This window comes from Phyllostomus hastatus, unplaced genomic scaffold (assembly GCF_019186645.2).
Source record: "Phyllostomus hastatus isolate PE091 unplaced genomic scaffold, TTU_PhHast_1.1 phas_scaffold_1674, whole genome shotgun sequence".
NCBI lineage: Eukaryota > Metazoa > Chordata > Mammalia > Chiroptera > Phyllostomidae > Phyllostomus > Phyllostomus hastatus.
Genome location: NW_025334011.1, coordinates 29,814,316 through 29,827,317, shown reverse-complemented (window position 1 = coordinate 29,827,317; position 13,002 = coordinate 29,814,316). Strand labels below are relative to the sequence as shown.

The 13,002-nt window shown below is 37.9% G+C and overlaps 1 protein-coding gene across 1 annotated transcript in view; it reads right to left on the bottom strand.

Annotated features, from left to right (window-relative positions):
• CELF2 (CUGBP Elav-like family member 2) overlaps positions 1 to 11,953 on the bottom strand; it is a 391,137-nt gene extending 379,184 nt beyond the window's left edge. The window contains exon 1 of the mRNA XM_045857938.1: positions 11,936 to 11,953. The gene's annotated coding sequence lies outside the window, so the exon portion shown is untranslated. The remainder of the gene's footprint in view (positions 1 to 11,935) is intronic.
• Between the last annotated feature and the right edge of the window lie 1,049 nt (positions 11,954 to 13,002).

The following is a 13,002-nucleotide window of genomic DNA, read 5'->3' as shown; positions in this document are numbered from 1 at the left end:
AAGCATCCCCAAAATAATCTGTGCTCTTTTATAGAAAATTTTAATGTATAGTATTCAAGCAATACAGGAACTAGCTTACAAAATGAAGAGCTACAATACTGCATTCAACTTGGGTTTCAATTTACCCCAGTATTAAAGAGAGACTCTTGCATCATGGAAGTTGAACTTGGATAGGTCTTTCTCAACTGAACACTGTCAGCTGCCAGAGCTTCAGGCAAGAACCCAAAAGACACGAAACTTCTGACATGATGGAATTAGCCAAGAAGCACTAGGCCAAGATGAGAAAGGCCAAATGAGAGCAGGCAGCAAACACAATTCTGCTGCCAGCGGAACTCTGCTAATGGTGTCGTGCACCAAATTTTCATAGTGAAAGTCAGGAACAAGATGGCAATTGAAGTGGGCGTTTAAAAGGGATGTAAGTCACCCCAGAGAACTCCTTCATTATTCTCCTGAGAGATTGCCAGAATGAACTAGAAGCCATTGGTCTATTGCATTTATTTCTGCTTCAACATTATTTGTCCTCAAGGACTCCCTTCCAAATTTGCATCCAGACTAATTTGGCAAAGGATGCTACCATGAAACACAACTGCAAGACCTGTTTGTGTGGACAAAAGGTCTTCAACAAAACCTCCATGCAGACTTCCCAAACACTTTATTCCCAGACAGTCAAACCTTCGGTTCCATGTCCACAAGCGTCCCTCACTCCCACCAGAAACATTCATTTTAATAGCTGGCCTTTATCTCCAACTCAATATGAAACAACCATTTTTCTAGCCACATTTCCCAGCAAGCTCTTCCTCCAGACTGCCCTGATTGGTGGTGGTGTTATTGCAACATTCCCAAACTGGAAACTTGATGATCATTTGGACTGCTTTTTCCTTCATTACCTAAGTTTTATTGATTTGTTTTTCCCACTACTTTCTCTAATCAGCCAGTGCCTTTTTCCTCCTACAATGACCAGGCTACTTCAAGTATTCATTTTCCTCATTTACACTATTTAGAAAAATCCTTATCCCTCAGTTATTCATTGATTTGTCATATATTTGAGCACCTATTCTATGCTGCAGGCACTGTGCTAGGTGTTGAGGATAAAAAAGTGAGCAAAATGGACTTGGCCCTAGTCCTCAGGAAGTTTCTGGGCTGGTGAGCTCTTCTCTTCCCATTGAAATACATTCTGCAGGACACCATCTGATTAACCTTGCCAACACACTCTTTGAATCATACATGCATCCTGCTCCAATGCCTCCAATGGCCTCCTGGAAAGAAAACAAAGCAAACCAAAAGCAAAACTAGTATATCATTAAAGCTGCACGCTGGCTTCTACCAACTTCTCTAATCCCATATTTCATTATCCTCTTAACAAACCATCTGGTTGAAACCAGCTGGCTGAATTTCCATTTCAGGGCACTCCACATTCCTTGCTCTTTGCTTTGTTACTGCTCTTTCCTTTCCCAGAAGATCTATATCGTCCATTGTGATATTTTTCTAATTGCCATACAAAAAATGTTCTCTCTCCTGTGAACTCAAATATTTAGTCAATTTATATGGTACTTAATGTACTCAATAAAAATGTTTTCACCGTGTCATGTGACAGACCCTGTGCTTGCACTGGGATCCAAGGAAGAACATAGTTTTTCTAACTATAAATCAGAGTTCCACTTTTAGAATTTTTTGGTTCTTAAACACAGGGATCGCTGTATCTTTTATCTTCCAGGTTCTCAAAGATGCAACTAGTAATAAGGATGTTCTTAATATCCACAGATTCATTTTAAAGTTTCATCATCTATTATGTCCATAAGCCTCTTCATTATTCATTAAATATTTACATAAGTTGTGAGCTAGTCACATAAGCCTATTTCAGTAAAATATAATTTGGGAATGATTTCCTTTACTTTGGAAGAAGAACAACACGCTCTGTAATGAGTTGTGGGACACCAGATGACACGCTTATAGATACCAGCCTGAGATCCACAGATCTGAATCTGCTGAGGGAGGGGCTGCCGTGCTGCCCTGTGGTGGTAAACAGAATTTCCACTTATTCACTGGATAACCATACTCCCAATCTGGATTTCTCTTTATAATCCTATATGTAACTCAGCTTTATTCCTTCAAGTTACACCCAGTGGTAGGTTAGGAATGAATAAGGATGAACCTATACAAGCAGAGGGTTAAGGATGAATAGTCAAGCTAAATGGTGAATTTATTTTCTCTGTTGGCTTGTGTCATGGCCTCATGTTTGGTTTTATCCACTGCTATGTGAGTTTAATGTTGCTTATTTGAAAAATGAAAACAACACAGGATGCTTGAGTGGTTTGAGCCCAAAAGGAAAACTATATATTTGCCAGAAAGAGGGAAAAGGGAAATGCATAATAGAAACATTTACAAAACCTAATTTGAAAAGAAAAGTTTACAAGGTTTAAAATTAAGTATGTATAAATGAGAATGAATTTTATTAATTTATACACTCTCGGCAGCTTGATAATTGCAAACATCAATGGAGGCAAATGTTGAAGACAACCAAACCACCCTGAACAGCAGAACTCTCCCACCTGGTGTTCTGTCAAAGCTCAGTGGACAACAAAATTGGAAACCCTTCAGAGGGGCCAGAGAAGCTTTTATTCAGCAAAGTGGTATTACGTAAATAAAAAATAGCTGTATGCAACATACCATTTTATCTTGGCAGTGTTCCTTTAAATACAAAAGATGAATGACTGGAAGTTATGACACAAAATCATTTACCCAAGAGGATGTGATGGCTCTTAGGACACTCAAGCCAGGAACTCTCCTTCCTTCTGCCATTGGCTCTGCTTTCTGCAGGCTGGGTGTGTGCGCGCACTCGTGTGTGCACACGTGTGTGTGCACGCACATGCGTTCCCTTTATTCCTCTCGAGAGGTGCGACTTTTACACAGCAAATAAGGAATTCTACTTGTAAAAGTTCATCTTCCGCTGAAACCGTCTCCAACCCCCTTGCTCCAGAAGCTCTGAAGCTATGAATGCTCCCACAAGCAGAGTGAATCAAGCTCCAGTTCTCTACAGTGACGTATTCAGGAAATGGCACATTTTATCTTAAAGGAGTTCAACTGCTACACAAAAGCTTTCAAGTGCAAATAATAAAATTCTCAAATTAGGATAAATGTGCTTTTAGGAATCTTTATTTTGATCATTTATTTCAGGTAACACTTGTGGATAATATAGCATAGCTCTGGATTACTGAGCAGATAAAGGAAAATCTAAAAAGAAAAAAATTAGGCCAGGCCTTTATTAAATTTTAAAGTATGCCTTTGCTATATTCTTACAAAGGGCCAAACAGGGTATCAAAATCTCTGGAGAGCACCAGTATAATTTCTTTATCATGTTCCATTTAAAATCTAATTATGTAGCCTACAACAAGAAGAATCTGAGCAGTTTAAATAGGTCATGCAGTGAGTAAGTTAGCAATATTCTAAAGTTTTCCTTGTAAAGATGGTTCCTTTGATAGTCTGTTACACATCAGGACACTATATTACAAAACAAGTGTAATTTAATTCAGCCACTATGGGCTCTTAAATGCATCTATAAAGAATTAAATGTTTTGATTTAGATAATTTGGAGAGTTAATAAAAACCGTGTTCCTGATATAGCTGGCTATGATAGATGGGGAGTATTTGCATACATACTTTCTTCGGGTAATTGTTATTTTCTTGTACTATAGCAGGGTCAAGGGAAGTTTATATTCATTGCTTGGGTATTTTGTTTTTAATCAATAATCATTCATAGCAAAGCAAAAATCTGGCCACTGAATAATTAATATCTGAATTAGAGGGTTATATAGCCTATAGTTTGACACCCTTTCATCCCCCACCTCAAATTTCAACCGGTATACAACCTGAATTTCCCATAATAAAAAAAAAAAAACAACAACAAAGTAAGCACTGTTTTGAGCACTTTCATGTATCACTTCATTTCATTCTCAGAATTATTGGTCCTGTCTCACCCCCCATCTCACAGATGAAGCAAACGGGACACAGAGTAACTAAGAAACTTACTAAGGTCACAGAACAAGTAAGTGACCAAACTGGGATATGAACACACACCGGATTCAGGTCCAGGGCACATGTGCTAAACCACTTCACTAGCCTGTTTCTTCTAATGCAATAAGGCGCCTTGTCTTGGATATGGACACTATCCAAGTGTTGATAAAAAATAATTAGCATGAAGCTGTCTTTGAATGAATCACTATAATAGCTACCATGTATTAGTTTGCTTATTGTTTGCCAGGCTCTGAGCTAAATATTTTACAAGGATTATCTTCTCATTGTGACACTATAAGATGGATATCACAATTTTTCCAAATTTACAAATGAAACATGGAAACTGAGATATTAACTAAATGGCTCAAGGTCACACGACTAAGAAATGGCCAATACAAGATTCAAGTGTCTGAACCAAAAGTCCAATGTCTTAACCTCTATGCTAATATGCACTCAACAACAACGGCTCCAAACAGCCTGTTAACAAATTCAGGTTAATACATTTCAGCCAGTAAGATGATTTTTTTTCTGGGTGCCAAGAATATAAAGCAGTGAGCAGAGGGAGAAGGGTGACAGAGGGCACAGATACTATATCTCATCGACCACTGGTTCTTTGGGACAAGGTTTCTTTAAAGGTCTCTCCCTCCTTTCCTGTTATCATTGAATGTTTGTGTGCATCCCCCTAAATGCATATGCTAAAGCCCTAACCCCTAATGTAATAGAAACTGGAGATGGAGCCTTTGAGATGATCAGGTTTAGATGAGGTCATGTGGGGGTTGGGGGGTTCTCATGATAAGATTAGAGCTGTTGAAAGAAGGAAGAGAGAGTTTGATAACTTTTCAAAGATCACTTGGGCTGCTATGTGGAAATTGCATTGCAACAGAGGAAATGAGAAACTAGTTGGCAGGCCATTTTAATAGTGCAGGTGGGACTTTACGATGGCTTAGAGAGAGATGGGGAAAACAAATTAGAAATAAATTTTGTAGGCTTTGCTGATGTATAGTCTGCTAAGTGTGAGGAAAAGGCAATATAAATAACTCTAGGTTTCTTGTTTCAGCAATTGAGTGCATGGTGGTAAAGTGGGTATGGGTAGGGTTCAGAAGTTCTTTTTGGTCACATCAAGTGTTTGATTTTATATCTAAGTATTGATGTTAAATTGACACCTGGGTATTCAGATTTGAAGCTCAAAGAAGTTGGGGCTGGAGATATAAAAATAGGAATGAACCATATGAAGATGATATTTAAAACCATCGAACTAGATGAAATCTCTCTCCACATCCTCTCTACAAGTGAAGAGAGAAATGAGCAAGAGGAACCTTGGCATCTCAGCATGTAGAGTCAAATAAAAGAGGAAGAATAGTCACAAAGGTTGAGAAAGGATGGCCAGTGAGAGAGGAGGAGAATGGGGAGAGTTTGGTGTCTCAGACCCTAAGGAGGCATTTCATGGAGAAGGAAGAAGTCCTTATCTTGAGTGGAAGCCAAATAAGAAAACAGATAAATGGCCTCTGATTTTAGCTAGATGGAGGCTGCTGTTGACCTTGACCAGCCCTGTATAGTAGAACCAAAGGGTCAAAAGCCTGGCTGGTATAGGTTGAGGAGGAAAAAAAAAAAAGAAGAAGCAGAAGAGTCCTGTGGCAGATATCATTCCTCAAGTATGTACAAGCCATTTTCCCCCTACCCTGACGCATACCTTCCTCCTTGATGGCAGAATATCTCTCTCATTATAAAGTCTAGAAACACACCAGAAGCCCAGTTTCCTCTCTAAGAGCTTAGACATGGGCAACAAATTCTTCCTAAAATAAAGATAGATAAGAAGAAATGCTCTTCTCTAAATGTGGTCAGGTCTCCATGTGATGGCTGGAGCTGCTGCAACCAGATTGTGAACAGGATGCACACCATACCCAACATGCCAAGAATGGCAGGGGAGAAAAAGGAATGTACCAGGTACTGGGTCAACGCTAGGTCTTCTCCAACCTTTTGAACTATAGCTACAAACTCAATTTACATTTTTCTGGCCTGACATAGCTACAGTACCTTTTAGATGGAGTCAACCTAAGAAAAATAATTTAAAAAATATATTTAGAGCAAGGTTCATGCAAAAGAGAATTTAGTCACTGCCCAGGAGTGGAAGATGCATTGTATAAGTTTAGGATGTGGGGGTTTAGGCAGGGTGGAAGAGAGAATACTAACTGTGACTGTGACCTCACAGTCAGTATGCAATATGATGTTTGGGTGCTGGAAGCAGAAAATTGGGTAGTGTAAGGTTTGGAAACCAATCTCTTAGGCCAGAGGGTTTATTTTTGTGTGTTAACTAAGTAGTAAATATACAAGAGAGGGGCTCTGAGGATTGTGAAGTCTGGGGGTACCATGAGGTTCTATACAAAGAAGTTCAAGTCTTTTTTGCTTTCCCCAAATCCATTCTATTGATTTTTCCAGATTATCCTTCTTAAGGGATAGCTTGGAGCATTCCCTTCACATCAACCAATCATCCCCCAAGCTCCTCTTCCTGCCCCTGCACTCTAACCAACAAGATGGTACCATTTTTTTGTTTTTTACACATATTTGTTGCACATCTCCCCTAGGCATCAATGATGACATTCCCTCTGTGGGGAGTGCACAGCCCCCTCCACTGCCACAGGCTTAAACCTGATCCATCTGCTCTGAAAGTTGATTCACGACGCTGTCCTTGCTTCCTCCAAACAGAAGTGGCCCATCTAGTTGCTGAAATTCCTTGGTGCCTTTAGTTTGATTACATGTCTTTCTACCTTTCTAATGGCATTAAGCACTTTCCACCCAGCACTATGATTGTCTGTATCTGCCACACTAGACCAAACTACTTAGGGGAACAGATGATGTTCTGTTTGTTTTCTATCACAGAGCCTGCAAACACAGGGCCCTTGGCATATAGCTGGTGCTCAATGCACCTTAGTTGAATTAATAAATAAATGATAAATTTTGTAAATATTGAACCAGACTTGGGTCCCATGAAAGTTAAGGGAATTGTTCTTTCTTGGGATTATAAAAAAGAGAGGAAATGTTCATAAATTCTAGATTACTTAGCAAGAGGTTGGCCTGGAACTACCAACATTATTTTTATTTGTTTGTCTGTTTTTGTTTTTTTCCTTATTTCCTCCACCTCAAGGTCTTGGCAACCACTTTCCTACTCTCTGTTTCTATGAGTTTGACTTATTTTTTAGATTCTAAATATAAGTGATACCATGCAGCCACACAGTATTTGTCTTTCTCTGTCTGACTTATTTCACTTAGCATGATGTCCTCAAGGTCCATCCATGCTATCACAATGGCAGAATTCCTTCTTTCTCATGGCTGAATACTCCTCCATCATACACATATGCCACATCTTCTTTATGCAGTCGTCTGCTGACAGGCAGGCTGTTTCCATATCTCCATAGCATTTGTGAATAACGCTGCCATTATCATGGGAGTACAGGTATCTCTTCCATGTCCTGTTTTCATTTTCTTTGGGTGAATACCAAGAAGTGGTAATGCTAAATCCTATAGTAGTTCTATTTTTAATTTTTTGAGGAACCTCCATACTGTTTTCCACAGTGGCTGCACCAATTCACATTCTGCCAACAGAGCACAAGGGTTCCATTTTTTCCACATCCTTGCCAACATTTGTTATCTCTTGTCTTTTTGATGATAGCCACTTTAACAGGTGTGAGGTCGTATCTCATTGTGATTTTGACTTGCATTTCCCTGATGATTTGTGATGCTGAGTACCTTTTCATGTACCCGTTGGCCATCTGCATGTCTTCTTTAGAAAAATACCTCTTCAGGTTTTCTGTCCACTTTTTAATCAGATGGTTTGCTTTGTTTTGCTATCAAGTTGTGTGAATTCTCTGTATATTTTGGATATTAATCCTTTATGAGATATATGATTTGCAAATATCTTTCTCATCCATTAGGTTCCCTTTTAATTTTGTTGATTTTTTTTTTCTGTGTAAAAGCTTTTTAGCTTGATGTAGTCCCACTTGTCCACTTTTGCTTTTGTTGCCTTTGGTTACCAATACTTTTATCTTTTAATTTCTCAAAGGTCTTTCAGAGGTCAGAATTTCATATTGGAGACAATGAGAAATATGAGATTATGTTAGCTACTAAAGCCCACCACAGGAGACTGAACATCTGACTTAAACCCCTCTAGAGCCACATGGGGTGAGTTGAGCTGGCAGAGCTTATTTTGATTCTCTTTGCTTCCACCTTTTCCTTTTGCTGCTACCTGACCAGTCACACCCATGACTGAGAAATATGGTCAATCAGGAAGTATACTCTTGCCCTTCTGCTACATAGAATCTGTTCAGATCAAATTTTGGAGAACAAAGTTCAACAGTTTAAGACAAAAATTGCATATGTTAAGTTGCAATTTAATTAATGGCTTTCAGTTCTGATAGTCACACAAAGCAAGCAGTTCCTATATTTTTGGTAGAGGGTCTGAAACAGTTATCCTATGGTGAGTAGTGATATGCTAGGAATTGGGGGGTTTCATTTCTTATACTGAGTACTTATGTTCCTTAACCCCCTCAAAAAAGGCATAGAAAAGAGATCAAGTGACTAGATTAAAATACAAGAAAAAATGTCTAAGTTTTTCCTTCATAACTTTACTTTAATCTTTGTCTCCTGCCTCCTCTGTTTTATGCTAAAATATAGTAAAAGATGACATCTAATTTATATACCTAATTATTTTAAGCTTCATTTACCAATACTTCATGTTCCTCAAAGATTATCCTGACTTCTCGGTGTTGTGCATTAAGAACCAGACTGTGAATCTCTGTTGTAACACTTAAGCTACTTCCAGTAAAGTGTATTAAGCCACTTTATTTTCCATACTGTTCAGTTTACATTGAGAAACAGCAGACTACATTAACACGGATTAAAATGTTCTCTCTTTTTTAAAAACAGCCACTAATATTGCATGATTACATTAAAATCTCTGTTAACCTTGTTTATACCTTTACTCTGCTATCCAAAATAAAGATGTGTCTTTGTATAGGCATCATTTGCATTAAAAACCCAGCTTATAATAACTAATTTAGTGCCTGTATCCCATTAGAACAATTGGGATTTTACCATTATTTAATTAAAACATACCTATATAAACTAAACACTCCTCACCATTAAAGAACTTCTTGAAAGACATGCTTGTAATGGGGGAAAAAACCCAAATTGTTCAGATTGCTAAAGGGTTCTTTGCTACAGCAAAACAGAAGTAAGGAGTTACATGTAAAATTAAAAATGAACACTTTCCCATTTCAAGAAATGGAGCCATCCATCCCATTTCCACAGAGCTTCCAGATAAAGAGGATAGCATGAGTAGTACCTGAAGCCAGTTTAAATATGTTTTAATCCCAACAAGATCATCGATTTGAATATTTATAATATAATTACAATACTTAGTGCATGTTGCTCATATAATCTAATTTTTCCTGGTGACACATTATTACTAGGCTTTAATTTCAGCAATAGCAATAACTCAGAAACACTTCAGGTTATCATTAGTAATGAAGAACAAATCTGATGCCTGTTCAAGCACCTTGTGCACATAGCTCATTTCAGCTTCAAAGCATGTTTAACTAGCGGGACACCATCCATTGCTCCATGATTTAGACAGTTTCACAGACTATTATCAACCAGTGGCCAGCTACTTTAAATTAATGCCACGTAAGGCAATTAAAGTTGAAATAACTCCACCCCTGTGCAACATTTGTAAATGGCTTTTCACAAAAATTTCAAGACAGGCAAAGCCAATGAAAACCAAACCGCTATAAGACGCCACTGTCTTATATCCAGCCACTTGTATCACCCACTACTTAGCAGTTGCCTGAATCACAATTTTTCGTTTTTCCTGGATGTCACATCAGAAGCATGCTGTTATGGCTAAAAGTATAAAAACCCTTAAGTCACATTCCACTAACCATTAGGCGACAAACAAACAGAACACCAAGTGCCTTGTGTTGAGTGGCACCAAGGTTTTCCAGGGCTCACTTGCACTTTCCCAGTGACAGACTGAAGAAATTTGGGGGAAAAAAAGGCTGAAAGCTGAAAAACTGAATTCTACAAGAGTGTACAAGCAAACAAATGCTAGCAAAAGAAATATTCTGAATTCTGAATGCCAAGAGAAGTAGTTGTCAGCAACATACTATATGATTTCATGTTAATGGGAGGGAAGGTTACAATGGTCTGTGGACATGCCCTACACTGACTGTGCAGAAAGTCAGGAAGAATACCTGAGGCTCCATTCGAGGCTAATTGAGAAGTAACTGCCATTTCTCACACCCTGGTTGCCATGCCTTTAGGACGACTGAGAATCGCAGTTTGAATGAGATTACTGTCATGTTTATTTGTTACATGATACCACATTGGAGTAACAAAAACTCATGAAAAAAAAATAAGTAGGCTCATTACTAAAATATCTCCCACCAAACTCAAGAAGAGAGAGAACCCTCCCTGAGTAATAAACCAGCTACAACAGAGGACCACTTGCAGTGAATACAGGAAATGCCACTTGGTATTCACTATAATAAACACTGCTGCTTAACGGAATTCAGGGTGCACACCAGATTTTTCAGATAGCTGAGTAATTTTTATCTGCATGATACAGCTCCCTGTGGGCCTCATCTGAGGGTGGTCCACTCCTTAGCCATTTTAGAAACGTCTGAAAGTCATTCTTGATTTCACTATCTGGGGATTAACTTCTTCACCACAATCATGGGCAGATACACAACTCTCTTTCTCCCTGAAAATGATGGGATGCCTAAGCCTTCAGGGTGGACCCTGTCCAGAGTGAAGGCACAAGCACGAACAAGTAGAGGGGATACATACACCAGAACTCTCATCTGCTTTAACCCTGCAAACCGGCACACAGCTGAAATGTTTCTTTGGGATATTATCCAAAGAATTAAGACACGGAGCAATTTAAATATTTGGATCACAGTAAACAGTTTTTTGGCAATATTAATCATGATCCTATAAGCAAAGATTTTCTTTACATAAAAAAGCAACCAAATGTGCTTATCTCCTATAACAGATGGTGACGATATGTACTGTTCTTATTCCCTAGTGCTGTTCATTATCATAGTCTGTTTGCACTTCTTTTTCTTGTTATTAAGGTTCCCTTGATTTCCATTTCCCAATACTCTATACCCTATTCCTTCATTCACAAATGGTTATTGGGCACTTTCAAAGACTAAGGCACAATGCTAGGTGCTGTACGTGATGCCCAGCAAAGAATTGCCACTCCCTTTCTTTTTTTCTTCTAATAAATGGTGGTAATCATTTTTGATGGCTAGTTCTCTATAATTTGCATTCTCTTAATCATATCTTACTTCGTAAAGTCACTAAATATCAAAAATATATAAAATATATTAATTTATATATTGATTTATTTTTGCTGATAAGATAATATTACTAATTATTTATTTCCATGATGATAACAAGTACAATATATATGTCACCATCAAAACTGTAAGTTCTTTAGGGGAATGTCAGGATTCCTTCATAAATCTATAAATCTTTGAACACAGTGACAATAACAGATATACTGAAGAAAAAGAAAATCAATTCCATGCATCTTTAGATTGCCAATCCCATGAATATAATAAAAGAAACAGCATGTTGATGATGTCTGTGAAGAATATAGCTCATCCATACATCCCAAGATAAAGGACAGAACTTCAAAAATGAATAAGAATTTCTCTAAGCCACACGTGGGCATCATCCTCATCACTTCTTGTTTAGATCACTTCTATGTGACTTCTACACAGTTTTTGCCTTTTACATAGTGAAATATGGGATCTTAAAATCTGATGTGAAAAAGAGAAAATGAAGTCCTTTCTGAAAGCTTACAGCACTTTTTTCTGGGTACATCAGAAATCATGCACAGAATAAGCAAAGCTTGTCTGCTCACCTTGGTAGACTTCCCGCTAACTCTGTGGTTGTCTCTCTGGAGGGGAAAAAGAAGATAAGTATGATAAGCTTATTTTGTTAAGTTCTAAAAATGTGTTTAATAAAACCATAATATAATACACCAAGGAATAATGGTATCATATATTTGCAAAAGATACTGTGTATGCAGCTGTTGATTTAACATTGTCTAATAACATTTTTGATTAATTCCCATAAACATTTCAATGGCTATTTTCTTTTTTTTTTTAAGATTTTATTTATTTATTTTTAGAGAGGGAAGGGAGGGAGATAGAGATAGAGAGATAGAGAAAGAGAGAGAGAGAGAAACATCGATGTGTGGTTGCTGGGGGTTATGGCCTGCAACCCAGGCATGATTCCTGGCTGGGAATGGAACCTGGGACACTTTGGTTCCCAGCCCACGCTCAATCCACTGAGCTATGCCAGCCAGGGCTCAATGGCTATTTTCAAAGGAAACTTTCTACACATGTGAAATACCCGCCTTTGCTTCCTGGTGGTAAGATTTAACTAAGTTTAAAACATTAAAATTTAAAAATGTACAACATACAGAAGGAAATAGGAAGAAAAAAATCTTAAACCACCAAAATATCTAAAATATCAAAATATCTAAAATATTTTAGATATTTTCCACTTAAATAAAACATCTGTCTTCTCTTCCCAAGAATCATTTAGGAATAAATTCTGTTGAGAATGTGTCTTCATGTTGATGCGCTCTGTCACCTGAGGTTTATGAAAGAATACGTATAGCACAAAATCTAATTCTTTTAGTAGCAAATTACTGTGTTTCACTTCTTTGTTACAATGTCCTACCAGCTGCCATTATTGAAGGAGATGCTATGATTTAAGTCAAATGGCACAAAAGACAGGTCACTAGTTGAGTGACCAGACACAAATTTAAAAACTAAATTTTTCCTAATTGCAGTATCTTGTCCTTCCACCAGAGATGGGCTCTTGAAAATAATGAGAAGTGAGGAGGAGGAGAATGAAGATTGATGTTGAGATAATTTAAAAGTGGAGGTGGGCTTCCTGGTTGAAATGGGAGGTTGGCAT